The sequence below is a fragment of the Lissotriton vulgaris genome, chromosome 7 (genome assembly GCF_964263255.1).
Source record: "Lissotriton vulgaris chromosome 7, aLisVul1.2, whole genome shotgun sequence".
NCBI lineage: Eukaryota > Metazoa > Chordata > Amphibia > Caudata > Salamandridae > Lissotriton > Lissotriton vulgaris.
The window spans coordinates 1,407,418,540-1,407,445,414 of record NC_141695.1 but is presented as its reverse complement, the minus strand read 5'-3'; the positions used below and the strand labels follow the sequence as shown (position 1 = coordinate 1,407,445,414).

Below are 26,875 nucleotides of genomic sequence, written 5' to 3'. Positions count from 1 at the left end.
TACCTCTGGCACACCAAAACACATACCCACGCTGAACCCTAAAATGTCCCCTGGCACCCCAAAACCCATACCTACCCTGAACCCTAAAATTGCCCCCTGGAATCCCAAAACCCATACCCGCTCAGAACCCTAAAATTACCCCCTGGCACCCCAATCCGTAACCCACCCTGAACCATAAAATTACTCACTGGCACCCTAAAACCCACACCCACCCTGAACTCTAAAATTACCCACTAGCACCCCAAAAAAAAATAAACACTACAAACTTACACTACATTTGCATATTTGGAGGGGACTGTCCTCTTTGACGTTTCTATGTATGTAAGTCAAGAACAACATTCACAGTAACCTAGATATGCAGGCAGTAGGTAATGCTGTGCTGAAAAATGCATTAAAGTTACTGGAACTTACACAAAAAACTGCTGCCTGCTCTTCTGATACTATACTGTGGAGTCTGGCTGATCAGCAGCACTGTGTCCTGGCATCCCGCCCCTCCCGAAGGTCTCACTGTGTAGATCAATGTGGGTCAAATGCACAGTCAGCAGGGGGAAAGGGATGGCCAGTGCAGGTGAAGCTTTTCCTTTGTAAATTAATTCCTGCTGGCACCATAGCCCAGGGTTTGCTGTCTGTGCACTTGTATGGAATACACATCTATACCAGTGCACAGACAGCACACCCTGTGCTAAGATGCCAGCAGAAATTCCTTTACAAAGGAAAAGCATCACCTTTACTGGCCATGCCTTCCCCCTGCTGTGCACATCTTCACACCCCATGCTCACAACCCATCAAGTGCTTAGGTGAAATCCCTGCCTTCAGGCAAGGATTTCACCTCTGCGCCACTCTAAAGGAAACACAAGAGGTCAGGGCAGGGGGGTCGGTTCACTCACTGAAACTTTTCAGAGGCTCGCTGTCTGGCTCGGGCTGCTGGGCCTCTCAGAAATCATTAAAACAATCACATTCTCGGATCGGATGCGCAGCCTTCTTGCACCATTTCAGTGGGTATCATCTTAGCCCGGGCAGAGGAGGCGACGGGGGGGGGGGGGGGTTAGGGGGGAGGTGGTCGTTGGGGGCTGAAGCCCGGTGAGCCCAATGGGTGTTGCGCGCCTGTCTGTACTGGCAAGTTCATCCCTAATATCAAGGACCAGCTTTGCCTGAGTTGGGGTGAAGTCTACTGACATTTTGGACCTGCCCTATCTTGGACAATTGGCGTGCTGCTGCTCAGTGGGAGATCGTAGGCGCGCTGGGGATTTGGCCATACATATACGGCCTATCGAGAAAAGCTTCTATGTGGCCAGAGTGTCCAAAGAAAGTCTCTTTTCCATGAGCTGGATTTCATGTGTCAGAACTGACTCAGCTTTTTTTAGGAAAGCATCAAGGGCTCCCACAATACCACCCTGAGGCTGTGCTGGTACCCCTACGCTTCCCCATCCTTCTTAGTACTAATCACTTTTATTAGCAGAAATCTCTAGCCAATACCTTAGTTTGGGGAGTCCTCCCGATGACCCGACGACAGAGAGTGGGCCTAGCCCAGCCTCCTCCTGCCTTTGACCGGCGCCAACGCGGGGGCCGGCGGCAGAGCAGAGAGGGCGTGGTGAGACACCCCTATCACAAACCCGCCTCTCCTGGAACAGCCTTTGCAGGACGGCGTGGAGCACGGACCCGCTAATAAAGACTGCCGTAGCCACAGGGAGGTGAGCGATCCAAGAACACCTCCCCCCCTCCTTCCCCCCACCCAAGATGGTGCTGCACATGAGAGGCGGCGGCGGGCTGGCTCTGAGCGTGAGGGCTGAATCGAATAGGGCCTGGGCTACACAGCGTAGCGTCGACGTTTGGACCTTAAAAGGAGAGTTATTTAAGCAAAAGGTCGCAGCAGGTCTTCCTCAGGACGGTAGAGTAGAGAGTGAGAGCCCAAAAAAAAGAGGGGGGGCACAGTTGTTTAGAAAAATTATTGGGTGTGTTTCAAGAATTGTTAAAATTAAAACTGAAACTAGCAGAAATAGATGGTCACTGGGACCTACCAGATGCTGTAGTATACATGTTGTTGAGCTGGTTCAGCAAACTGCGTCATACACTGAAGACTTATGTATACACAAGATGCTTGGGTGAGTCTGCAAGTAACAATATAAGCGCATAATTAGGGGCAAGGCCTAGATGTTTAGTATGTCTCATATTTATTTGAAACAGTGTCCATTGATTATGATTGCATGTTACCCACATGTGCTACAAATTACAGTTTACGTTTGAGCTCCCCGCTACGTGTATTACTATCCTTAAATGTAATGTCTTTAAAACAACCATAATTGCTCATATAGGTTGCTTATTTTAAGATTTGTTGGGTAATTCATTCTTTAAATTTTCCCTGTCAAATCCTGACACGCTCTCTTCTGTCATGCGCACCATCAGGAAAGAAGTGCGATCCCTCGCGCGCGTTTCTTTTACTTTGCATAGCTTCCTGTATGACCTTAAATTACCGTTTCTCTTAACTACTTCAACCCAGATATACACAGACTGGTTTCACTAATTGGGAACTTTAAATTAACAAATGGCAGTTCCAGGACTAAGGTAAGATGCCCATGGAGTCCTATTCCAAACGTGCCTTTCATTTCTCTAGTTTTACCCAGTTTTCACACTGCCTGATGCAACGTAATTTGCTTTTCAATTCAGACCACACAGTAACCTGTATTTGCCTTCAATTAGATTCCAATCCTTGATGATGGAATTCTTCGAACGTTTAAGCCGCCTCTAAATCAGAAGTATGTTTTGTTTGGGTATATATTTTTACTCATGGCAGCCTTTTTAGGCCTTGCCAGCGTTGCAGCTCATGTGCAGCTCCCTGGCACAGACATTTTGTAAGAGAGGGATTTTAGAAAAGGGCTTTAAGCCCCGCCCCTCATTTCCATTGGCGAGTGTCACCGTTTATGCTAACCGGTGGCCTGCCATTGGAAAGAGGGTTTTTTAGTGACTCCTTTCGCCTCGGATGTGGACTGGGTCGCTCTCTTTGCTGCTGTCGCAAAGCATTTTCTTACCATTATGGGGGCATGTTTCTAATTAGCATGGAGGAGCGCACTGCCCGACCTCTCCAAGCTATTAGAAACACATGGCCCCATAAAGATAAAAGATCGATGCTTGTTGATCCTGTTTTCTACTTTACATTGTTTTTTTCCTGATGCTTGTTTTATGAATCGAGCGGTAGGCAGAGTTGTTGTTTTTTGTGAATGAGGCAGGACCACGTGGGGTTCTGCCTGACGCCATTGTGCTCTGCAGCGAGAGACAGGTCACTCCTCCCTGGCTATTAGAACCCAGCAATTTTGAAGGTAATATGTCTTTTTGATACTTGGTGAACGCAGGGTACTTTTCATATTTGTAATGAACAGGTCCGTGTTTTTTTTATATCACAGTAATGTTTATGTTGTTCTGAACAGTGACAATTACGAGAGTACACACACACGCATGTATGTGAGAGAAAGACAGATAGAGGGGACAGACAGAGGGGACAAGGGGTTGTGCGGATGGATAGGTGAGCGGTAAGCCTGGGTAAAAGCTTAGTGCAATTTGTGTGTGCATGTTCCTCTGAGGATGTGTGCTTCCCCTAGCTGTGTTCTTATGTGTACTCTATGCGTTCGTTTTGTGTGTGTTTTATACACGTGTGCTTTTGTGTACGAGTGTTTGCTTCTGTCACTGGCCATGTGCATTTGCATGTGCTTTTGTAGGTGGGCTTCAACGTAATCTAGTTTTAATGAGTTTGTATCTTTGTGTTTGTGTGCTATTTGTGTATGTAAGTGAATATTATGTTATTAATATTAATAATAATAGTAATAATCTTTATTCAGCATATAAAATAAGACCATAAAAAATACATATATTTTTTAAAACTACAGCATCAAGTAAACAAAATATCTGTAGAGAGGTTACCACATGCCAGACAATAACCAGGTATATACACTCTCATTATCCCTCCTATGTCGCATATTATCATAGTGCATCCAGCCCATTCTGATACCAATTAAAAATTATTATTTAAAATATTCCTCTAAAACTTATGCAGCAGCAAGTCATAGTGCAATGTCGCAAAAAAAAAACGCTGGGATTCAAACACCCATCGTGTTTCTTAACTTTAAAGCAACTCTTAGTAAATTGGAACTACAGAAAAGCGTAACAACATCTGATGACAATTTAAAAAACATCAGGGCTACAGGTGCTTGTCTAAATCTGTCTCTTTTTAAACACCCTTCAAAAACATTTTTCTAGGATATGCATGAAATGGGCAAAGTAGCATGAAGTGTAGGGTATCCTGTGGATACCTATCGTCGCAGCCACAGGGTCCTCTATCTTCTATATTCAATTTAAAACTCTAAGGAACGGGCAATAAATAATTAAATAAGTTTAATCTAAAAAGCGTCAATAAAAAGCTGTTGTGTGCTCTGGTCGTGAATAATAAATAAGGTTCTATTCCCTGTGTTGATTTAACTAATACATGTTCGCTCACCGTGGGCTTGGAGAGTTCTATAGCCTCGCGTTGCCCTGTAACATACTTAAAATACAGGTCTTTAATGAGTGTCTTATCCTTGGTTCTCGCTGTCTCAGGATTTAGGACAGGTGTAATATCACTGATGTTAGATTGCTGAACAGTCTCCTTACATATGTCCTTTTTTCTTATGCATACACTTTTTTTGACATCCTCCAGAATTGATTTCATGACCTCCGGTATTGTTACCAGTTTGTTGATTATTGGGGAACATGAGCACCCGATGTTGCTTGGTGGGGATGCCTTTTGTGCTTTTATGATTAGATTATTTAGTTCAGCTAGTTTATTCTCAATTCCGGCAACTGCGTTGGCCATGAATCCCAAAATATCTATTTGAATGTCCATTTTGTTAGATTGTGCTGCTAGTGCCTCAAGAGTTAATACTGAAGTTTTGTAGTGTATATCCCATATTGTTCCTGCGTCCATTTTTTCTTGTTCTTTTGTTTTGTTGTTCCCATTTGTTTCTTTGAGATCTGACGTGTTATGGGTATCTTCGTGATTATTTTCTCTCTCTAGAGCTCTTTGTCTGCAATTGTTGATACATATTTTGTCGCTGGAACCCTGATATTGTTATTGGGATTTTTTGTTATAGTTACAAAGTCATCTGTCGAAACTAGTAGATCATTACTACTTATCATGTTGTTAGTGTTAGGTGGTGTCTGTAGTTGGTTAAGATTCACCTGTTGTAAATGTTCTTTAATTCTGTGGCTTTGTACTATATTATTTTCTCTGCCAACTTTTGTTTGTGAGGTTAGACCATGTTCCAGTTTAGTTAATCCAATATCTGCTTGTTGTTTACCTTGTACATACTCAATTTTTTCCTGCTAGCAGTTCTCTCTGTGCCCTGCTGGTAAAGCTGGAAGATATTCATTTGATATATTATCCTGAATGAATGAAATTTGATTTATAAAGCGCATGGCTGCCCGGAAGCGTCCCAGCATCCTGATGTTTTCTAATGACCACTTTGGCCTCTAATGGGATTGGAGCCCCTTCATTAATTGTGATCTTGGTAGTATCAAGGTTGTTGGGATCCTTTGCTCTTTCATCTGTGTATTCATTAAGTATAGCGAATTGTCCTTCGCTTTGCCCGCTCCCAATGTTTACTTGTTGGTTTAAAATGTGGTCACTGACCCCATCTTCGTCAGATAGGTCCAAGTTCTCTTTAGATATATTTATTGGTTTGATTGGTTTGATTGGAGACTGTAACGTTTTTAGTTCTGGCTCTAATTACATTGACATAAGTGTTGTAGCTGGATCTTTCATGAAGTCAAATTTCTGTGGGATTTTTGTAGACCTTTCAAACATCCTCGCTATAGGTGAAATTAGCATCTGTATCGCCCTCCTCATTTCTTCCTTAGCCATAGATTTCTTTAGTGCCTTGGGTGCTTGGTTTTTCCTGGTGCGTTTCTTTGGACTACCCACAGATGTTTATTTGCCTGGTCGCATTTCTAATTGATACCTCACTTTGTAAATGGGTGAAACCTGTGTTGTAGAGGTGTTATGCTGTGCTTACTGTGTGCGCGCAGAGTACCTGTCAAGGATAACACTAGTCTCCTGCTTTCAGATTTCCTGCTTCCTGTTCTCGTGCTCTCTGTCACCACTACCAACAGATACCGTGGCTTCTTACCCCTCTTGTTAAAACACTAGGTGTTTCAACCGGTCTCTTCGGCCTGGTTGTGTGAGAAGCCAGTAAATCGCGCACAGGCTCAGCGTAACTCCATGTCTTCGCAATCCCGTGTGCCCACTGCAGACCGTTCTACCTCCCCAGCCTGTCTACTCGCTGCCGTGCACCCCGCCCTCAATCGCCAGAGAAGAACCGCCAAGCAGTGGCACTGACAACCTCTCAGCACGACACGACACAGTTTGGCGGTGGGACGCAATGGCAGTAGGCATGTACTGACAGCAGCCAGGAGCAGCAGCCGTCGGGGATAGGGAAGTGGTACTAACAGTAGGTGAGTCAGCTCACCTTAACACAACAAACCAATCAAGTGGTGGGTTCATGTTTTCATGTAATTGGTCTCCTCAGGAAAGTATTCCCTCTGCTACCAGATTTCACCAGGAGAACGCTGGTCCAGTCACTAGTGTTAAGTAGGCTGGACTACTGCAATGGTCTGTTGCTGGGTGCCAATGAGGGTATCTTGGCTAGATTACAAGTTGTGCAAAACACTGCTGCTCGACTAGTTTTAAACGCCCCGCCTCGTACTCCCTCAAAACCATTGTTGGCCAAACTGCACTGGCTTCCGGTAAGGCAGAGGGTGATGTTTAAGATCTGCTGTGTCATCCATAAATGCCTTATAGGTAAGGGTCCCGGTTACCTCACTGAAAAATTCATCCCTTATGTCCCATCTAGATCCTTGAGATCAGGAGAGCAGGAATTGTTATGTGTTCCTAGGGCCATGAAAGCTAGAAAGGGGGGTAGGGCCCTTTCTGTAGCCGGCCCTAAGTTGTGGAACCAACTCCCTAAGGAAATCAGAGTATGCAGGGAACATCTCCCTTTTAGGAAGAAACTCAAAACTTTCCTTTTTAATTATTAGCTGGTTTAGGGCTTGAATTGGATCATGACGAGTTGCTGTTCTTTAGTTGCTGCCAAAGGCGCGGAGATACTCCTTCGGGAGTCGATTCGCAGCGCCATAAAAACATGCAAATAAATAAATAAATAAAACCCTTACAGTGTGGAAAGTATGGAAAATGCAGGAGCTCCGTATTTCAACGTTTATGCTGGTCTCACTGCAACTTACGGTGTCGCGGTCTCAGTCTCAGTCTCAGTGACAGAGGCACGTCTCTTTGGGTGTGGTTATATAGATGTATTGGCTGTGGCTGTGGTGTAAAGCTTGTTTATTAGGTTTAACTATTTTAACTACTTTAACTACTTAGTGGCTGTTTGTGTTTCATTAGGCTTCCAGGTCTAGAGTACAAGACAACCTCGCGTCTCCAAAGCAGGGATTCAGCTGGATGTTGGTTAAGAATCCCGCAGCAACACGCTATAGAAACTGGGTGCTCACGTGGTACAGTACTCACAGTACTTGCAACAATCCCTGTACAATCCCTGTTCAATCCCTGCTCAAGCAGCTCCTGCAGCTTCAGCAGAGCACCCCATTTTTTTTGCAATTTTGCAGTTTTTTCATTTTTTTTCCTTGGAGCTCAGTGCTCGGTGCTCAATGCGGTATGGGATCACTGGCCCCACTGCTTCCCCCTGCCAGCGGTATCGCAGCTTGTCGGCATTTTTTTCCCCGTAGTGCCTCAGGACCGCCTCTCACCTCTTCTCTTCTCCGGACCGTCCACCCCTCCAAGCTCTGCCGCTGCTCTTCCGGTTCCAGTCCTGGTCCCGGTCTCACTCCCGCTGCAGATCCGCCGAAGGTCAGATGAGATGCTGCCGTAGCTTTCCCGTAGCTTTCCCGTAGCCTCTCCCTCCTTGCTGCTACTTGGACGCCAGTGGCGGCTTGCTGTGGCGTTTGGCGTTTGCAGCTCTCTGCTGCACTCTACTGGAAAGTATAGAGCTTTTCAACCAACACAGATCCAGTGTCATAAACTACTGCGTTTGTGGTCTTACACTCCTTTAAATCCAGTCAGTTATAGCAGACCAAATCTTAACTCCCAGGGCCCTCTTTCTTCAGCCTTTAGTCTTATATATAGCCAATTCCAAGTTACACATTGCTAATAATCTCGCACGCCAGCTTAAAAAGGAAGGAGGATCTGGTCTGATCCAATCATTCGTGATGCATGCACGTGCTACAGCCATACAGATAATTACAAATACAAAATATCTGGATCTTATGTGAGCAGATGTATCTGAGCTAACACCTATCAAAACCAATTCTCCAGTTATAGTTATTGGTAAGCCCATGATTGATCCTAAAAATTGTTTAATAGAGGAAAATAATTCAGATAATTTGGGGCAAGAAAAAAACATATGAACAGCGTCAGCAGCGAACTGACCACATCTGCTACATTTAGTCCCAGCAGCAGTACCCCATTTAGATATCTTTCTTGGAGTGTAATACAAATCATATAAGGCCATGTAATGCTGCGTATGCATCCTCCCTGTCATCAAAACCTGATCCGCTAGACTTAATGATTCAGCAATATTACCTCCCTCTACACTTAGCTTAGTTACCCACTTATTTTGGCAATTTTCAAGATCATCTGGCAGTGCTGTAATAAGATAAGTGTAAACTTGCCCTATCAGTGTTTTTTAATCCATACTCTCGATAAGGGGAGATTTCCTCAATTGACGTTCCATCTCAGGGCCTAACATGTTCAAGTAACTGCGAATTTGGAGGAACTTAAAAAAATCGTGTTTAGCCACACCAACCTTCCTTTGAAGCTCAGTAAACAATGTTAAATGTCCGTCTTACAACAAATCACCTAAACATTGAATTCCTTTAGAGAACCATCTGTTAGCGATTTGATCCCGAAAGATAAAGGGTAGTATCTCAGGCGCTGCAAACGGAGTGTACGCATTTACCTTCGGGACCCCCAACTGCCGCTTAACAATTCTCCATGCCCTATAGGCTGCTTTAAGAATTTAAAATTTCGTTTTTTTGAAGTAGCAGGGTCTACAATTTTAACCAAACAACCCCTAATCACCTCACCCAACCCAAGTTCATAAATTGAAGGAGCGTGGCAAGGCAAAATTCGGGCCCTATCCCCACTACCAACAGGCTAATGAATTCCAACACGGCTGCCAGATAATAAAACATAAAATAGGGTATACCCCAACCACCACAATCTTTTGTGAACACCATCTTTTTAAATGCCCTTCTTTGCCGCTTATATCCCCACAAAAATCTGGAGGAAATCCTCTCTAATCTCTTAAAGCAACTAGCTAGGAATTCTAGCGGAATCGTTTGAAACATGTACAAAAACTTAGGTAGTACCAGCATTTTTAAAACATTTGATCTTCCGTATAAAGATATATGCAAGTGATCTAGACTCTCCAGCATTGGGTTTACTTTAATCAAAACAGAATTCATGTTTAACTCGGGGATATTAGAGACTGGAAGTGAAATTTTAATTCCTAGGTAGGTGACTTCTGAGACGGTAATTACATTTTCCGGAGGAACCTCATCTACAAAAAGAATCTGGGTCTTAGAGATGTTTAACTTATAACTTGAGAAAGATCCAAATCGAGCTGCCAATTCATCAATAGCTGGCAATGCATTGCCAATATCCCTGGTGACAACTACGATGTTGTCCGCGTAGGCGAGGGCTCTATAATCTATATGACACATATGAATGGGTTTGATATTCTCAGCCTCGTTCAGTTTGTTTAAAAAAGATCTATGTATAAGGCAAATAAAAGCTACGAGCACGGACACCCTTGCCGTGTTCCACGAAAAATTGTAAAAAAAGCGGACTCCTGGACGGCTAGACGGATACAAGCAGTTGGGGAAAAATAGAGAACCTTCAGTGCCAGCAGCATCTTAGGGCCAAATCCCTTCAATCATAAGACATCCCACATATATGGCCAGGAAACCCTGTCGAATGCCTTTTCGGCATCCAACAGGGTTACCCCCATTGTAGAGTTAGTTGCCTGTGCCCAATCCACAAAAGCAATCAACCACCGAACATGGTCGGTTGTATCGTGTTCAGGAATAAATCTGTGCTGAAATTTTGAGACAAGAGATGAAATTATGACAGATAACCGCAATGCTAAAATCTTTGAGTAGATTTTGATATCAGCGTTGAGAAGCGAAACAGGCAGATATGAAGAGGGCCAAAGGGGTGGCTTGTCTTTTTTTTTTTAAAACTGTAATTGTGGATTTCCGCCAGGACAAAGGTGCATTCCCCTTCTGTGCTTCCAAATAAACTAGCATGAGGTCTTTCTTCAGAACCTGCGGAAAGATCCTAAAAAACTCACGAGGTAAGATGGCGGACACGGCTGTGTCCGAGTGAGGCAGGCGATGTGTGCTCTCTGCCGATAATCACTCCTGTCCCCTCTGGCAGCTTCGCACATTGAAAATGGAGGGAACGACTACCGCTACGATTGCACGCCGTCCCTGAAAGCCTTTCTGTCCCGCGCTTTGATTGCTACAATGCTTGGGGGTACCTCGCTATGCTTCTGGATTGGGTCCGTATTTATCGAGTTCATCGGAGTCTTCCAGTCCCGCGCTTGGTTGCTGGCGCGTCAGCACGGACATCAGAGGCTTGCTGCCGGCTCCCGATCTCGGGTGGGGGGAGAGGCGGCAGTGGAGCAGACAGCGGGTTGTTTGAAAGACCTGAGCTGGACACGAGTAATCAAGAACGCCAGTCATGCAGCAAAGGGGCCAAAGACTCGGGCAGCGTCTGCCGTCACAGGAGGAGCCTCTGAAAACTTGGAACATTCCCCGATCTCTAGTACGAAGACTGAGGACGGTGGTGGTGGCGTGCGGGGCACCTCTAACTTTGTGCAAGGAGCTTCTTCCCCGGCCCTCACCAGAGTGGAGGAGGAGGTTGGGGGCAACGTTAAAATCCCTGGGATATTTAAAAAAGAGAACTCAGCTTAAAGGTAAGTCCCATGTCTTGGCTGAAGTGAACACTCAGCAAAATGATAACTCCAGTGTTAATTCTGAACCAGTTACAGCTACTGATAAAATCGAATCATTATTAAGGGCAGATTCTTTTCTTTCTGCAAAAGGGCTATCCCCCCTACCACGTACAACACAGACGAACTGAGAGCCCTTAATCACAACCCCTTATGCAAAGGCGCCCACTGGAACGTCTTAGACTCCACTTCACGAACCTGTCCGAGATGTCTTTTTAAATTTAACCCCTCTGATCCTTCCTTCCCCCAGTTTAACACAGAGGGTGAGTCACCTATTCAGGCTGCTCTTATCAATGCCCGCTCCCTATCAAAGCATTCAGAGGAAGTATATGAATTTATCATCGACAAGGACCTTGATATCTTATTTATCACGGAGACGTGGCTAAACGAGAGCTGCGCCCCAGTGGTCGAGCTGGCTGTCCCCAGAGGGTTTAAGATCACCAGACTGGACCGTGATAAAGGTAGGGGAGGAGGTCTAGCCGTGATTTATAAGGAGAAGTGGTCACTGAGGAAAGAATGCACAGGGAGGATAGAGGATGGAGAAGCTTTGGAATTCTCCCTTGCACTGTCCCCCCAATTTACCTTAGGGGGTCTGTTGATTTATCGCCCACCGGGTCCTCTGGGCACTTTTATCAAATCCCTGGAGGAGGTCGTCATCCAACGAGCGCTCAGATTCCCACACTTCCTAATGTTGTGAGACTTTAACTTACATATGGATACGAGCCTTGCTCCCGGAGTAAAAGAGCTGAAAGAGATTTGTAGTCTGGCCCAGATGGCTCAACAGGTGCGATCTGCCACTCATGTAGGGGGTCATTGTTTAGATCTGGTATTTATTTATTTATTTATTTATTTATTTATGGGTTTCTATAGCGCTGGAATCGACTCCAACCGGAGTATCTCTGCGCTGTGATACCAAATAGAGTCCAACAAATATGCAGATGAGGGATAAGGTCTAGATTTTATCAGTGAACAGCAGAGTTTTCAGTTGCTTCCTGAACTTTAAATGGTCTGTGCAGAGCCTAAGGGCCAGAGGCAGTTTGTTCCACAGTGTGGGCCCCGCAACAGATAGGGCTTTCCCTCCATGTCTGGTTTTTTTTGCACGAGGTACAGCCAACAGAAAATTCTCACTAGATCTCAGCGATCTGGAGGGAGTGTAGAGGGTAAATTTCTGCTCCAGATATGTGGGGCCATTTCCATTTAGGCATTTATGAATGATGCAACATATCTTGAACTTGGCTCTTTGTCGAACGCTCAACCAGTGTAGTTTCTGTAATAGGGGTTTTGATGCTGTTCTTGGGGGAGCATTTAGGACAAGGCGAGCTGCCGTGTTCTGGACCACCTGGAGCCTGTCCAGAACTCCTTCATTGGCAGAAAGGAGCAGCCCGTTACAGTAGTCAATACGACTCAGTATAAGGGCTTGCACCAAAGTTTTTCTGAAGGAGTCCGGTAGCAGAGGGAATATTCTGCGCATCATGCTGATGGTGTGGAAGCATGAGCCAGCTACCATATTACAGTGCTGTTTGAGAGAAAGATCGTGATCAAGGCGTATCCCTAGATTTTTGACAATCTGTTTGGGCTCTGGAACCGTACCCAGATCAGATGGCCACCAGTCAGGGGTCCACAGTAATTTGGCGTCTCCAAACAGCATTACTTCCGTCTTGTTGACATTGCACTGTAGGAAGTTGGTGGACATCCACTGTGCGACGGCTTTCATGCCAGCGGAGAAGGAGTTTCTTATTTCTGTGGTGAGATTTTGAAAGGGGAAGAGGAGCTGCGTGTCATCCGCATATGACACGGGGATGAAACCAAATTTGCGCATCACTCTTGCCAGGGGTGCCACGTAGATGTTAAAGAGTGTTGGGCTCAAACAGGAGCCCTGTGGCACCCCTTTCGTAATCTCTACCTCAGTTGATCTGTATTTACCCATGGTGACAGTCTGGGTCCGATCCGTAAGAAAACTCCTTAGCCAGGCAAGGGCCTTGTTCTTGACCCCTACGTTCGACAACCGGTCACTGAGGATGTTATGTGACACGGTGTCGAACGCGGCTGAAAGGTCTAACAACACCAAGATTACTGATATACTCTAACTTTAACATCTCTGCTGATCCACCCTACCCTATCACATGGTCAGACCACTATCCAGTTCACTTTTCTTGGGATATTAACAACACCCGTATGTTACCCACACCCAAGCCTGGGGAACTCCCTAGAAGAATTAATATTCCGGATTTGGTGGAGGTCCTCACCCACTCCAACCCAATGAAAGCACAAAATTTGGATGAAGCCGTAGACAATTTTTCATCCTGGATAGACTCTTCCATTAGGTCACTTCCAGAGAGCAAAGGAAAAAACAACCATAGGGCCACCCCACATCCCCCTGCTATACTGAACAATTAAAGATTTTAAAAGTAGGATGTAAGGCACGAGAGCGAGTATGGAGAAAGAGGTATTGTCCCACTGCTAAATCGGAACTCCGTGCAGCCCAAAAAAGCAACTACGCAGCGATTAAAACAGCTAAGGGGGAATTCTACGCGGCTAGAATTCTCAAAGCCAAGAACAACAGCCGAGACATTTTCTCCATAGTTAAAAGTTTCACATCCCCGGTAGCAGAAAAGATATCAGCCCCGATCTCCACAGACTGGTGTGAGCAACTATCCACTTTTTTCATTGAGAAAATACAAAAAATTCAAGACAGCTTGCATACCTCCGATCAGCCACCTTCCCCGCAAATCAATCAATTTTCAATTAACCAACCACCCTCACCTTCACTATGCCAAGTAACAATGGTTAAAGCTGAGATGACCAAATTTACTTACGTTGAAGAGATGGATGTGATGACCATATTAAAAACTCTGAAGTCAGGGTCCCCTGCAGATCCTTGCCACGCGAGGGTCCTGAGTGGAGTGGCCGAAGTAATTACCCCTATGGTCACTGCCCTGGTTAATGAGTCCCTAGCTTCAGGAATGGTGCCCTCCAAGTGGAAGCAAGCCAAACTCCTCCCTTTGATAAAAAAACCCACCGCAGATCCATTGATTGCATCTAACTACAGGCCCATATCCCTTCTCCCAGCCCTTGCCAAAGTTTGCGAGAAGGCCGCATTCCGGCAACTGGAGAGGTTCGTGGAATTCTCAGAGGCACTTCACCCTGCCCAATCAGGGTTCCGTTCCTCTTTTAGTACAGAGACTGCACTTGTGGAGATGGCAGAGGCCATCAGGGAGTGCCTAGACGGAGGCGGCAGAGCGGCCCTAATCTTATTGGACCTCTCTGCCGCGTTCGACACAGTGCCCCACCTCCAGCTCCTATCTAGGCTGGAGGATATCGGCATCTCGGGCACGGCACTAGGATGGATCAGGTCTTTTCTATCTGAACGGCCCCAACAGATCTGGCTACCTCCATATCACTCTTCTAACCGAAGGGTAGAGACTGGAGTACCATAATGGTCGACCTTGAGTCCCCTTCTATTCAATGTTTATTTAACACCTCTGATCCGGCTGGCAGAGAACTTGGGAGCAAAGATTATGGCATATGCAGACGACACCCAACTTCTCTTCACCTGGAAAAAGGAGAACATCTGTACTTCAGGAGTCCGCCATTGCCTATCCTCTGTATTTGCTTGGCTAGCTAGAGCATGCCTCAAATGCAACGAGGACAAATCAGAAATCCTGCTCTACGGCCAATTTCCCACTGACTTTAAGGAGTCCATTTGGCCCAGCGAATCAACATGCCCCACGGGAGAGAGTGGGATTGCCAAGAATCTGGGTATCTGGTTTGGAGCCGACTTGTGTTTTCGTGACCAGATCTCGAGACTGGTGGGGCCTTGCTTTGGAACCCTGACCACTCTTCGCAGATTCTTTCCCCTTCTCCCCCAAACGGCCAAAGAAACGGTAGCCAGAGCACTGGTGCTCTCCCGTCTGGACTACTCGAACTACATCGGGGCACCTGACTTCCTGGTTAGAAAGCTACAGGTAGTCCAGAATGCAACGGTGAGACTCATCTATAACATCCCGAGGAGACTCAGCGTTCGCAAACAACTGAGGGAGCTTCACTGGCTTCCAGTGGCCCAAAGAGTGCGCTTTAAAACTCTGGTCCTCGTCTATAAAGCCCTGCATGGACCATGCCCTCCCTACCTTGCCAAAAGATTCACCTTCTACCTACCGACCCGACAGCTGCGATCTACCTCCAGAAAGCAGGTGGTCGTCCCCAGATTCAACAGAGTTCGCCTGGGGGGGACAATCTCTGACGGTAAAGGGAGCTCAGATGTAGAACGCCCTGCCTGATGCTATTAGGCATGCTCCCAACCTGATCAATTTTAAAAAACTGCTAAAAACTCACCTTTTTATAGATCATGAATAGCTGTTTCCACAATACTCTGATTCAGTTTCTTCCCCGCGCCAGGACAGTCTTGACTAACGGAGCGCGTTATAAATCTATATATAACATAACATAACATAACAAAAGAACGGGAGACTTTGGAGGAAATTGGGGAAGATATTGCCAATGGTGCTATTGATAATATGGCTGAGGGTGTTGCTGAGGATGTCACCCCAGGGATTCCTTCAGAAAAGGTTGTATCCTATCTGTCATCTACAGGGAAAGCAGGCTCTGCGCTGTGTAGCCAAAAGGCCCTAGTAACAGCTGGGGCCCGCGCAAAGCTAGATAAAACCTTTCAAGGTGTCGGGACTATGAGTGAAGTGACAATTGAGGTGGACTCTGGTGACTCAGCCAGCAAGTTTTATTCCATTTTTTTTTTTGTTAAACCGTTTTTATTGCAGATCCATTTACACAGTATTTCAAGCAGGAGAAGTATCATTAATGTGAAATCCTCCCTCCCATAAACATGTACCCGCCTATTGCACACAGCCTTTCAGCCCACAGCCCGGAGGTTGGGCGTCAAAAATCACGAATCAGTGAAGTCCTCACAATCGGCAGTCGCTGTGCAGGGCATTTGGGGAGGTCCACCGTCTGCTTTTAATTTTTTGCGAACCCTACCCCCCCCACCCCCCCAGTGGTGTCTTATAAATGGTCGCCTCAACAATACTACTGGTTATAGGAGTCCCCCCGTTCCCTTCTGATCCCCCCCCCCTCCCCCCATGTGTCATCATTCGCTCCCGGCCAAGAATGTGGGCTGTATGACTGCAAGCAGGAGGTCTTAATCATCTAATGAGTGAGTGTGACTGGTGAGGGTGCTGTCACTATATGTGTGTCGGTGGCGTCAGCTGGAGCTTCCCTTTCGTCCTCCCCCTCTTCTATTGTGCTATCTCGCAGTGCTTGCACTAAAAGTTCCCACTACATCGCCGCCTCCAAGGCCCGCTCGTCTGCCCTTCTACGTGCCAACTGGTACCTAATCGTGCTCTCGCTTGCTGCCCATTTCAAGAGCTCAGTGAGCCATCTCCGATGGGTTGAGCCTGTCTTCGACTTCCACCCCTTAGTCACTTCCCGTTTGGCCAAGAGGAGGCCCATATCAATGAACCTGCTCGACATCTTATTTTTGGGTGTGTGCGGGAACCAGTGCAGGACACTGACGGCCGTAGTATATTGGAGGTCCCTGTCTGCTGCTTCATTCAAGGTGTCGCCAATTTCCCTCCAGTAGTCCTGTAAGTGAGGGCAATCTCTGAGCATGTGTGTCAGATCCGCCCCTAATGTATTACAGCACGGGCAAGCGGCCTCCTCCGCTCCGAAGTATTTCTGTATTTTACTCGGGTGAAGGTAGGCCCTGTGGAGAATGTAAAAGTGGATTAGCTGAAAACGTGCGTTCCTCGTGCTCTTTCTAGCACGCCCCACCAGTTGCATCCACTTGGTTTCAGGAATCTCTGTCTGTAGGTCTAATTCCCATTTGGCCTTCAGAGTGGTCAACGGCTGCAGGGTTTCCCTCAGCATTCTCGAGTAAAGGCATGTGACCGCTTTATAGGTGCATGCCGACATTATAGTGTACTGGCAGGCCTGTGCTGTCGGCGGCTCCTCGAGCCCCTTACCCCAGTGAGCCTGTATGGCTCGCACCACTGCCGCATGCAATAGGTAGTCGCCTCGTGGAAGGTCATAACGCTCTTGTAGCGTCTGATACGGGGCCAGTGTCCCATCTTCGAATAAGTCCCCCACCACCTGTAGTCCTGCCTCCTCCCAGCCCTGCAAGTGCGACCAAACTCCCCCGTGTGGAAGTGCTGTTATCATGCCCAGAGGGATCTCGGGCGCGTATGGGTGTTTAATCCCTGCACGTCTAGACGATCGGTTCCAGCACAGGCGAAAAGTTCTCTCCTCCAAGGATAGGTCCCTGAGTGGCAATCTTTGTCGCAGGGCTATAAAAGCTAGCACGTGTCGGGGGTGCCGCTGTCTCGTTCCTGCTCTGGGCCGCGATACACCCTCGCGATTTCTTGCGTTAGGGTCTGAACCTGGGCTGCCAGGTAGTAGAGTTCAAAGTCTGGGACCGCTAGGCCTCCCTCATCCTTCGGGCGGGTCAGAGTGGACAGTGCAATTCTGCGCCTGCCCGTGCCCCACAAAAAGGAGATGATCATTGAACGCAGCTGTCGAAAAATCGCAGCTGGCACCCAAATAGGCAAGGTACGGAAGTAATACAGCAATCGGGGTAAGGCTATCATCTTGAGCAGGGATATGCGGCCCGTTACTGATAACGGGAGAGTGGCCCAGAAGGTCATATTGCCTTTCAAAGCACGGAGACAGCGTCCCACGTTTCGCCCCAGCATATCCGCCTCTTCATGGTATATATGTACTCCTAGATACTCCAAGCAGTCAGGCTCCCATCTAAGTAACGGCCGGAGGAAGGGCTGGAGCTCGTGTTTACGTAGAGGAACCAGGCAGGTCTTGGCCCAGTTAACTCTCAGGCCAGATATCTCCCCGAAGCGCGCGAGGAGTCTTTCCGCTCCCGCCACTGCGTCATTGGCATCTTCCAGAAAGAGGAGGAGGTCGTCCGCGTACAGCGAGATAAAGTGGCGAGTTCCCCAGTGAGCTAGGCCCTCATAGTAGTCACCCCTCCTAGCCATCGCCGCAAGAGGTTCCACCGCCAGGGCAAACAGCAGCGGGGACAGCGCGCACCCCTGCCTGGTGCCGCGGAGCACTTTGAATTGGTCCGATATCAGGGTGCCTATCCTCACTCTTGCTCTCGCCTCGGTATACAGTACTTTCGTCCATCGTATGTAGCCCTCCCCGAGCCCAAAGCAGCGCAGCACTCTATAAAGGTATTCCCACTCCAGGCTGTCAAAAGCCTTTTCTATATCAACTGCCAGCACTAAGGGAGCTCTCGCCTCCAGCGGCGGGCTGCCCAATAAACGGGTCAGTCTCCTGATATTGTGGGTGGTGTTGCGCTTGGGAATAAACCCGGATTGGTCCTTATGGACCAGTGCCTGCATGTGTTGCAGTAGCCTGGACGCTAGCACTGTGCTCAGCATCTTATAGTCGGTACTCAACATTGACAGCGGACGGTGGGACGCGGTGTCGGTGCTCTCCCTCCGCGGTTTCAACAGGGGGACCATTAGGGCTTCACGCATGGAGCATGGTAGCCGCCCCTTGACCTTAGCCTCGGTATAAATGGCTTGGAGCCGCGGGGCTAGCTGGTCTATATATCGCCCATAAAACTCAATCGGCAGTCCGTCCAGTCCTGGGGTCTTATTACGGGCCATATGCTTCACCACTCCCCTGATTTCCGCAAGTTCTATTGGGCCACCCAAGGCATTCGCTTGAGGCCTGGTCTAATCGCGGTAGCTGCAGGTCCGCTAGGAAGGCATCTATATCCCTCTCTTTGTCACCGAGCTCGCTCTTGTATAGCTTTTCATAGTAGGATCTAAAGCTATCAAGGATTGCCGAATGCGTGGTACGCATGCGGCCTTCCCCCTCTGATATGGCCAGAATCGGGTGTCTGCGTCTGGTGGGGTTGGCAAACCAAGCCAACAGGGTCCCCGCCTTATCCCCCTCAGCGTGCGTTTTCATCAGATAAGTCTTGTAGTCATAACTGCGAAGGCGTTCCAGTTCCACCGCCATCGCTTCTCTCGCCACGCAGAGGTCCCCCTGGAGCTCAGGCCGGTCAGGGCGCGCCAGTTCAACCTCCCGTAGCTTGCGTTCTGCCCTATCTAAGTCATCTAGCAGCGTTTTGCGGGCCCCTGCGAATTTTCCGATGCAATGTCCTCGTACCACCAATTTAAGGGCGTCCCATTCCGTGGCTCTGGAGTCGGTGGACCCTTCATTCTCCATAAAATATTGATCGATTCTGTTCCCGGAATGGTGGGTCATCTAGTGTGTCTGGTCGAAGCTGCCATGTGGGGACCTTAGGAATTTCAGTCATCCAGTCAAGCGATAGTAACAGGCGGTTATGATCCGAGATCGTGCGTGCCAGGCAGCAAGTTTTATTCCATGTCGGATCTTTCTAATGCTTCTGATATCGAGAGTGCTGAAGGTGACTGGCTAGATGACAGAAGCTTGACAAGCTCAGCGCCACTGGAGGATGATAAAAAAATAGCATGTTAACAGGGGAGGAAAGGAGCACTGTGCGCAAAGCTAAAGAAGAAAGGGTCTTGCCTAACCCTCTTCCCAGAGAAGGCTTTGAGAATGACGGATCCCCTATACTGGGTTACTCTTCTGTGGAACTAGAATCCGGTATAATAGCCGAGTCCAGGGGTGGCTATGTAGACACTTGCCCGAAAGAACATATAGAGAGCGAGACCACTTTAGCCACTATTTATCAAGCCATCATGTCGCACCACGAGGAGACAAAGGCAGAAAGCTTGTGGATGCAAGGGGCGGTTCGTAAGCTTCAAAATACGGTGCGCCGAGTGGTTAAAACCTGTAATGAGATGGCTGCCAGGATTGGGGAGGCAGAAGGCAGAATCTCCTTAATCGAAGATGAAATGGTGCAGCAGAAAGCGGATGTCTCCTCCCTGAGTTCTTTTCGGGAAGACATCAATTGGAAACTAATTGACCTTGAGAACCGATCTAGGAGAATCAATGTGCAAGTCCTAGGTGTTCCGGAAGGGGCTGAAGGCAACAACATTCATCAATTTATCATTGAGCTGTTCTCAAAAGCCTTCCCTGAACTGACCCAATGGAAATGAGAAGTTGAACTACAGAGAGTGCACCGATTCCCCTTTTATAAGCGGAATGAAACCCAGAGCGATATTGATTTATTTAAACAATTTTTTGTCACTGGAAGCTTTATATGATTTAGCAAGGCCAGACCGCAAGAGAAAGGGGAAGGGGGTTGAATTTTTCATACGCCCAGATTATTGCCAGGCCACGGTACAGCAGAGATGGCATCTGCGTCAACTTATACCATTGTTTCAAGCTAAAGGTGCACAGGCATATTTACTTAGTCCCTCCAAGCTTAAAATTATTTATAAGGAGAAAACACAATTCCTTATGTCTGAGATTTTTGCTAAGGATTTTTTAGGTACAATTTAGTGTGGTGACATGAGTTTAAATCGCTATATAGATAAATTCTTATTGCGTTTTTATTTCTTTCTGTGTCAGGAGGACAGGGCTGACCGGCGAAGGGCATCCAGCCTTTCTCTCCATCACTAAGGGGGACTATTCAGCCCCTTTGCCTCATTTGGGTGGGTGTATGGGTGGGTGAGGGTGGTTTTCAGGGTAGGAAGGTTGAGGTGGGATGGGGGGGTAGTGGGACAAGGAATAGTAGAGTTGTGTTTTCGAGTGCAAATAGAAGCCAACACTTGGTAAATAAAGATTCTAAAATTGTATATCCTGTTTTAGCTGTGTAAAGTGTCCCAGCTAGGTATCACGTTTCCGTTTTTGTAAAACACCTTTATCGTGAGCATGGGTAAATTTAAGATCTGTTCTTGGAATATTTGTGGGCTGAATGATAGAAAGAAAAGAGGGATAATGGCCCAAATTCTTAATTCTATGAGGGTGCATTTATTGTGTGTCCAGAAGACTCACATTGCATGGAATAACAGGCGCTGGCTTAAAGACCTGGGTATGGAATTAGTGGGATGTACACCCCAAGGTACAACAACAAGAGGTGTGGCTATATTGAAAAGATATGGTTGGGGGACATGTAAGCAGGTAAAAGAAGATTCTTTCAGTCGGTGGGTGATTTGTGAGCTATGCTTGGAAGGTCTTTCTTGTACCATTTGCTCAATTTATGGTCCTAACTTAGATGACCCAGATATGTTGAATCAGCTTTGAACTTGCGGCCTGGCCATCACCCTTAATTTTATGTGGAGATTTTAATCTCCACTTGGATGGGCAGGTGGATATAACCAGTGACTACATCTATGAAGGAAAGAAAAACAAAGTTTTCAATGTCCACCAGAGGAGTTATTAAAGAATTTGGGTTAGCCGATGTAGGGCATGTGAAAGGATTGGGAGCTCCAGGGAGCACTTTTTACTCTGGTCCTCATAAAAAACATGTCCGATTAGATTATTTTTTTGTTACAGATGGATATGTTAATAATGCCAGGTTTGATATCCTCCCTAATTTCTGATCATAACCCCATCACTTTAGAATTAGACATTAGTTTCAGCACTCCTTTAAGGGCTTGGACTTTTGAGCGTAAATTATCAGTTGATCCACTCTATGTCGAACAAATGGAGAATTGGATAGTAGAATTCTTCAGAATAAATCGTGGATCCGCTTCTACTCATATGGTCTGGGATGCTTTTAAGTCAGGGGTACGGGGAGAAACATTAAGTTACTCAATTAATAAACAATGGAAAACACGAGAAGTGCTAGCGGCTGAGACAAAGAAACCTCAAGAGATAGAAGCGCAACTTATGGTGGCTGTCAGTTGCGGTCAGGACACTGACCAAATTTTGAGTGACTTAGCCATTCACAAACTGCAGTGTGCAGATCAGAGATTTATGAGGTGGGAGAAAATTCGGCCGTATACTGGCTAAAAGACTGCGTCAGAATGAGGTTGCCAAAAGGATAGACAGTATTCAGGACGAGTCAGGGCAAATTCATGATAAACTGGCAGATGTTTTAGAGGCTTTCTGCAAATTTTACAGTAAACTCTACATGGAGTAAATATCATGTGGTGCTGAAGAAAATGTATCGGACTTCAGTGCTGATATGAAAAACTCCACACTAACACTTGATCAGACTGAAGAATTGGATACAGACATCACATGGGAAGAAGTGGAGGCAGCTGTATTATCATTGGAGGTTGGCAAGGCGGTGGGCCCCGATGGCATCCCCCTTGAGTTTTTTAGGGTTTTTCGATGGAAATTAAATTAAATGAAAAGTGAGTCTTCTATAGCGCAACTGCCACTCCTACCGGAGTCTCCTGGCGCTGTAAGTGACAAGGATTAGCTGTATAGAGCAAGACCCAAATAAGGTCTAGACAGCAAGCATCAGTTATTCCAAAGATCCATGTCTTTAATGCTTTTCTGAAGTGTCCCTCCTGTTCAATTACTCGAAGTTCCTTTGGCATACAATTCCATAAGCTACCAGGAGCTGTCTTAAGCTTCTCCTTCTTAGCCATGCAATCACATAAAAGCATCACTTTGCAATTTTTGTGTCCTTTTCCGAATGATGCCATTCAACCTCCCTTTGATCTCACAGTGCTGCCTTCATACCAAGAGGCGTTCAATAAGTAGTGGCTGCGGAAGGTGGGTAATTTGATGACCTGATACTAGTAACACGTCAGATAAAAGCGGCTCTAACCTGGTGAGATCAATGAAAGAAAACCTCAGTCAACTTATCTTTTCTCAGAAGAAAGCTATTTCCCAATGACAAGAGATGCCTCACTAGATTTTGTGGCACTCACTTGCAAGAGTTACAGGTTAGCAGCAAGTGGTGTCCAAAGAAAGCTCAACTGCACATCAATATCCTCTAACAGAAAGCAATCACTTTAGGACTGCACTGTTTCCTTTTAAATATAGCCATTATAAAAAACGGGGTAACCCAAAACGGTTGTTGGACCTGGGTAGTCAGTATTATCAAAAAACAATGGCCCAACCCGTACTTGTTGGTTGGATCAATCAATCATATGCTCACAGTTTATCACTTCTAAAATTCAGCGAGGATTAAAGCTATTTACCTCCAAAATGATTAAATCATAAAATGTTAATTCTATTGGAAAAGCAACCACCTATCACAACTCATTTATTTACAAAAGAGGGAGTTTTAATAGAGTACTCCAAATACAGCGAAACATTTATTTATATACATTTTTACAATATTCACAGCGAACGGTAAAGGAAAGAGCTAGTGCTTCTATAAGGGTGCCAGAAAAAAGAAAAAAGTGGTGGTTTAAAGGAAAGGGGTGTAAGCCTCAAATGAAAAAGTGACATAAGATTTAATTAACTTAAGAGAAAGGCTGGTATTTATCCAGCATATTAAGTAAACAGGCCACTGTTGGTATCAATCCAATTATTTAGACAATCATACAGTCTTGACTGGCATGTATAATGTTCAAAGGGATAGTGGTCCTGATGGTTGAAAAGGGGAGCGTCGACGTTTCGACCCGTCTTGTGGTGCTAGGGTAACTGGGGACCTCGACCTGCGGGTCTTCCTCAGGACGTAAAAGGCAAAGCCTTTGTACCGTAGCTAAAACGCTGTATGCCCAAATTGCTTTGATGGGAGATTCACAATCCTCGTGTGTCTAGAAGGACGTGAAGGGAATGGCCACAGTCGCACTCCTAAATATTTGTCGCAAACTGGCAACAATGAAGCGAAACAGTCGAAGGCTGTTCTCAAGCGCGAGCTTGCTTGTTACTGCAAATGTTCATGTATGCGTGTCCCCGTGTGGAAAGAAGAATACAGGGTCGTCCTGGCGATTCTCTTTACTTTTCAATGGACGTTATCACATAAAAGCATCACTTTGCAATTTTTGTGTCCTTTTCCGAATGATGCCATTCAACCTCCCTTTGATCTCACAGTGCTGCCTTCATACCAAGAGGCGTTCAATAAGTAGTGGCTGCGGAAGGTGGGTAATTTGATGACCTGATACTAGTAACACGTCAGATAAAAGCGGCTCTAACCTGGTGAGATCAATGAAAGAAAACCTCAGTCAACTTATCTTTTCTCAGAAGAAAGCTATTTCCCAATGACAAGAGATGCCTCACTAGATTTTGTGGCACTCACTTGCAAGAGTTACAGGTTAGCAGCAAGTGGTGTCCAAAGAAAGCTCAACTGCACATCAATATCCTCTAACAGAAAGCAATCACTTTAGGACTGCACTGTTTCCTTTTAAATATAAGCAATTCTTTCTAGTTGATATGAGTGGACCACACAACAGGTATGTGCTAGATCAACAGAGAAAGGTGGAACACAGTTCTGCCAACTATCCAAGGAAGCTCATAACAACTAAGGAGTGTCATGAGTGGGAGTGAAAACAAACCCAGTTGGAGGACATATTTTGTCGCTGGGGCAAATCAAAACTGTATCAGTGCGCAACCAACAGGAACCAAAAATGCCAGTCCTCTGCCAGCACGCACCTCCTTCCATGGACTTGGGGCAATACTTTTTTGATGAATTGTTCAAGGACTTATGCCTACACCTTTTCTTTACTTTTTCAGATTCCAAAAAACCATACCATCTTATTTTGATCGCATCACTCTGGTGCAGATCTGGCTCAAGAAACAAATTCTCTCAGAAAAGGTACACATTCATTGGAAGTCAATTTCAAACCTGTCTCGGAGCAACAGGCTGTTTCTCCGCCAAGATCTACTTTCTCTGAACTTGTTGCCCTGGCTCCTGAAAACAATGAATTCAACCTTCTAGAAACTCCAGAGTAATGCATGGAAATTCTAGCCTGAGCATTATCCACCAATAAGAGGTATGCAGCAAAATGGAAATATTGTTGCATCTGCTGGACTGAGCACACTTTAAACTGTTCATCATTCCTTCCTCAGAAGATATTACCATATCTTCTACATCTAGTAACAATATCAGGGCAGTGTCACACCTCAGTCAGAATCCATTGGCTGCCATTTCATGTTACAGTAGAACATTCAATCAACTGTCACTTTGGTTTATTAGGCTTTTTAAGGAGTTAAAGGTGTTTTTGGAGTGTCTCTGCCAATAAGGCATTGTCCATCCTATAAGCAGCATAAGGTGGTGCTTTCCCAAATAACGAAGAGTCCTTTCAAGCCAATACATAGGGCAAAACCTTTGTCCAATCAACAAATTCAATCTTCTGAGCTAAACAATTACACTTTGATGGTACCCAGGGTTACTCTTAGGACCTGCATGCATCTCTGAGGATTCAAAGTATTTTTCTTTGTTTAGCAAAAACCCTAGCCTGCTGTGGAACCTGCTGTATGTGATTTCAGAGAAAAACAGTTTCCTAGAATACTATTACTAAGAAACCAGTCTACCTTAACTGTTTAATTGCAAGATGAAAAGCAAATACAATTTTATAAAAACTATTTATACAATGTTTTTTGTACAAAATTGACTTTTGAATACCTATTTTTTTAAAGTGGAATAAGAATGCTAGTATCCATATAACTAGTTTTTCTGTGAAGAAGACGGCGTACGGCTGGTTGGCAAAGAGCTCAACTACACACCCTGCCAAAGTTATGCCAATGAGGCTCACTGTCTTGAATGTGAGAAGCCGCAAATGACAGATGTGAAGCGGCTCAAAGGGCGTACACATCAAAAATATGGGGACGAGTTAAAGTACCACTGTGGCATGACAATGGAAGAGGTAGGAAACATGTTGTAGACCTTTCAAAAAATGCATCACAACAGATGATTTCTTTAATGAGGGCTGATTCGGCAACCACAAAAAATACCTAAAAGATACCTTTTGACTGTGCCCAGATCAAAGCTGTACTTAGCGAGGGACACAACAAACAACAAAATGTCAGATAGCATATTCTGGAGTGGGTCAATCTGCTGTGTGCCGTATCAAACAAGACATTTGTCTCAACGACAGGAGAATACCATCTTTGTAGAGGGATGCCTGGCTGCTAAGATTACATCAACCACCTCTGAAATAAGTTTAAAGGTGTTCATCTGCTTCTCAAAGGCAAGTGAAATAAAGCAGTCCAATTACATGACGGATAAAAGGTATAATACGTAGGAACGCAGTAAAGATAAATTGTCAAGGGCAGTTGTGTTTTCCACTCCTGCAACATAAAGTGATCGATAAGAATCTGATAATCAGGCGTATCGGCGAGTAAGACAGCAGGCCGAGCCTCTTTTACTCAACGGCCCCGTCATGGGACGAAGAAACGCCCTTTTTCTCGAAAAAGGAATATATTTTACTTGCAGGACAGTTGTAAATTTTACGGGAAAGTACATTAGCCTGGAACATTACAACATATATGTTTAAAAAAAATAATGTTCGAAACCAATAAAAAGCGTAATTTTTAGGTCATATGACCAAGCTTTTCATCATTAAAATAACAAAAGTAAAATGAACCAATGAAAAGTTTTATTAACAAGTCACATGACCTGTTATGCTTACGTTACGCGCTGCGCGCCGCGCCCCGGATCACCTCCGGGTGCGCTAACGCGGCGTGTCATATAACGCATTACGCGACAACGTAGGTCAAGAATATAGTCAAAATGTCTCCACCAACCAGCGTTCGGAACACAACCCCTTTCAGCAGTCCAAAAAGTTCTGTTAAATGACAACAGAGGGGACAGGCAACAAGAACCATCAGTCAAAGAGGGGAGGGCAAGTTCTTCTCTACCGGGTCATGTTGGGGCGCTACCGGAACTGATCGAATTGGTAGTCTACAGTGTTTCTGGATGTTTCAGACTGAAGCTGGCGTCAGCATGAGAGCACCACCATCTCGTGGCTCCGTCGTGGTCATTCCGCGAGCAATCATGGCAGCCGCTCCCAACCGGAAGCCTGCAGGAGTCGAGGGCCCCCAAGACTTTTGTAGAATCTTCACGGCTGAGGGGACGC

At 45.9% G+C, this 26,875-nt stretch overlaps 1 protein-coding gene across 1 annotated transcript in view; it reads left to right on the top strand.

Moving 5' to 3' along the window:
* The window catches only part of LOC147705735 (sulfotransferase 1C2-like), a 595,887-nt gene that overhangs the window by 116,412 nt on the left and 452,600 nt on the right, over positions 1-26,875 (top strand). The window lies entirely within an intron of this gene.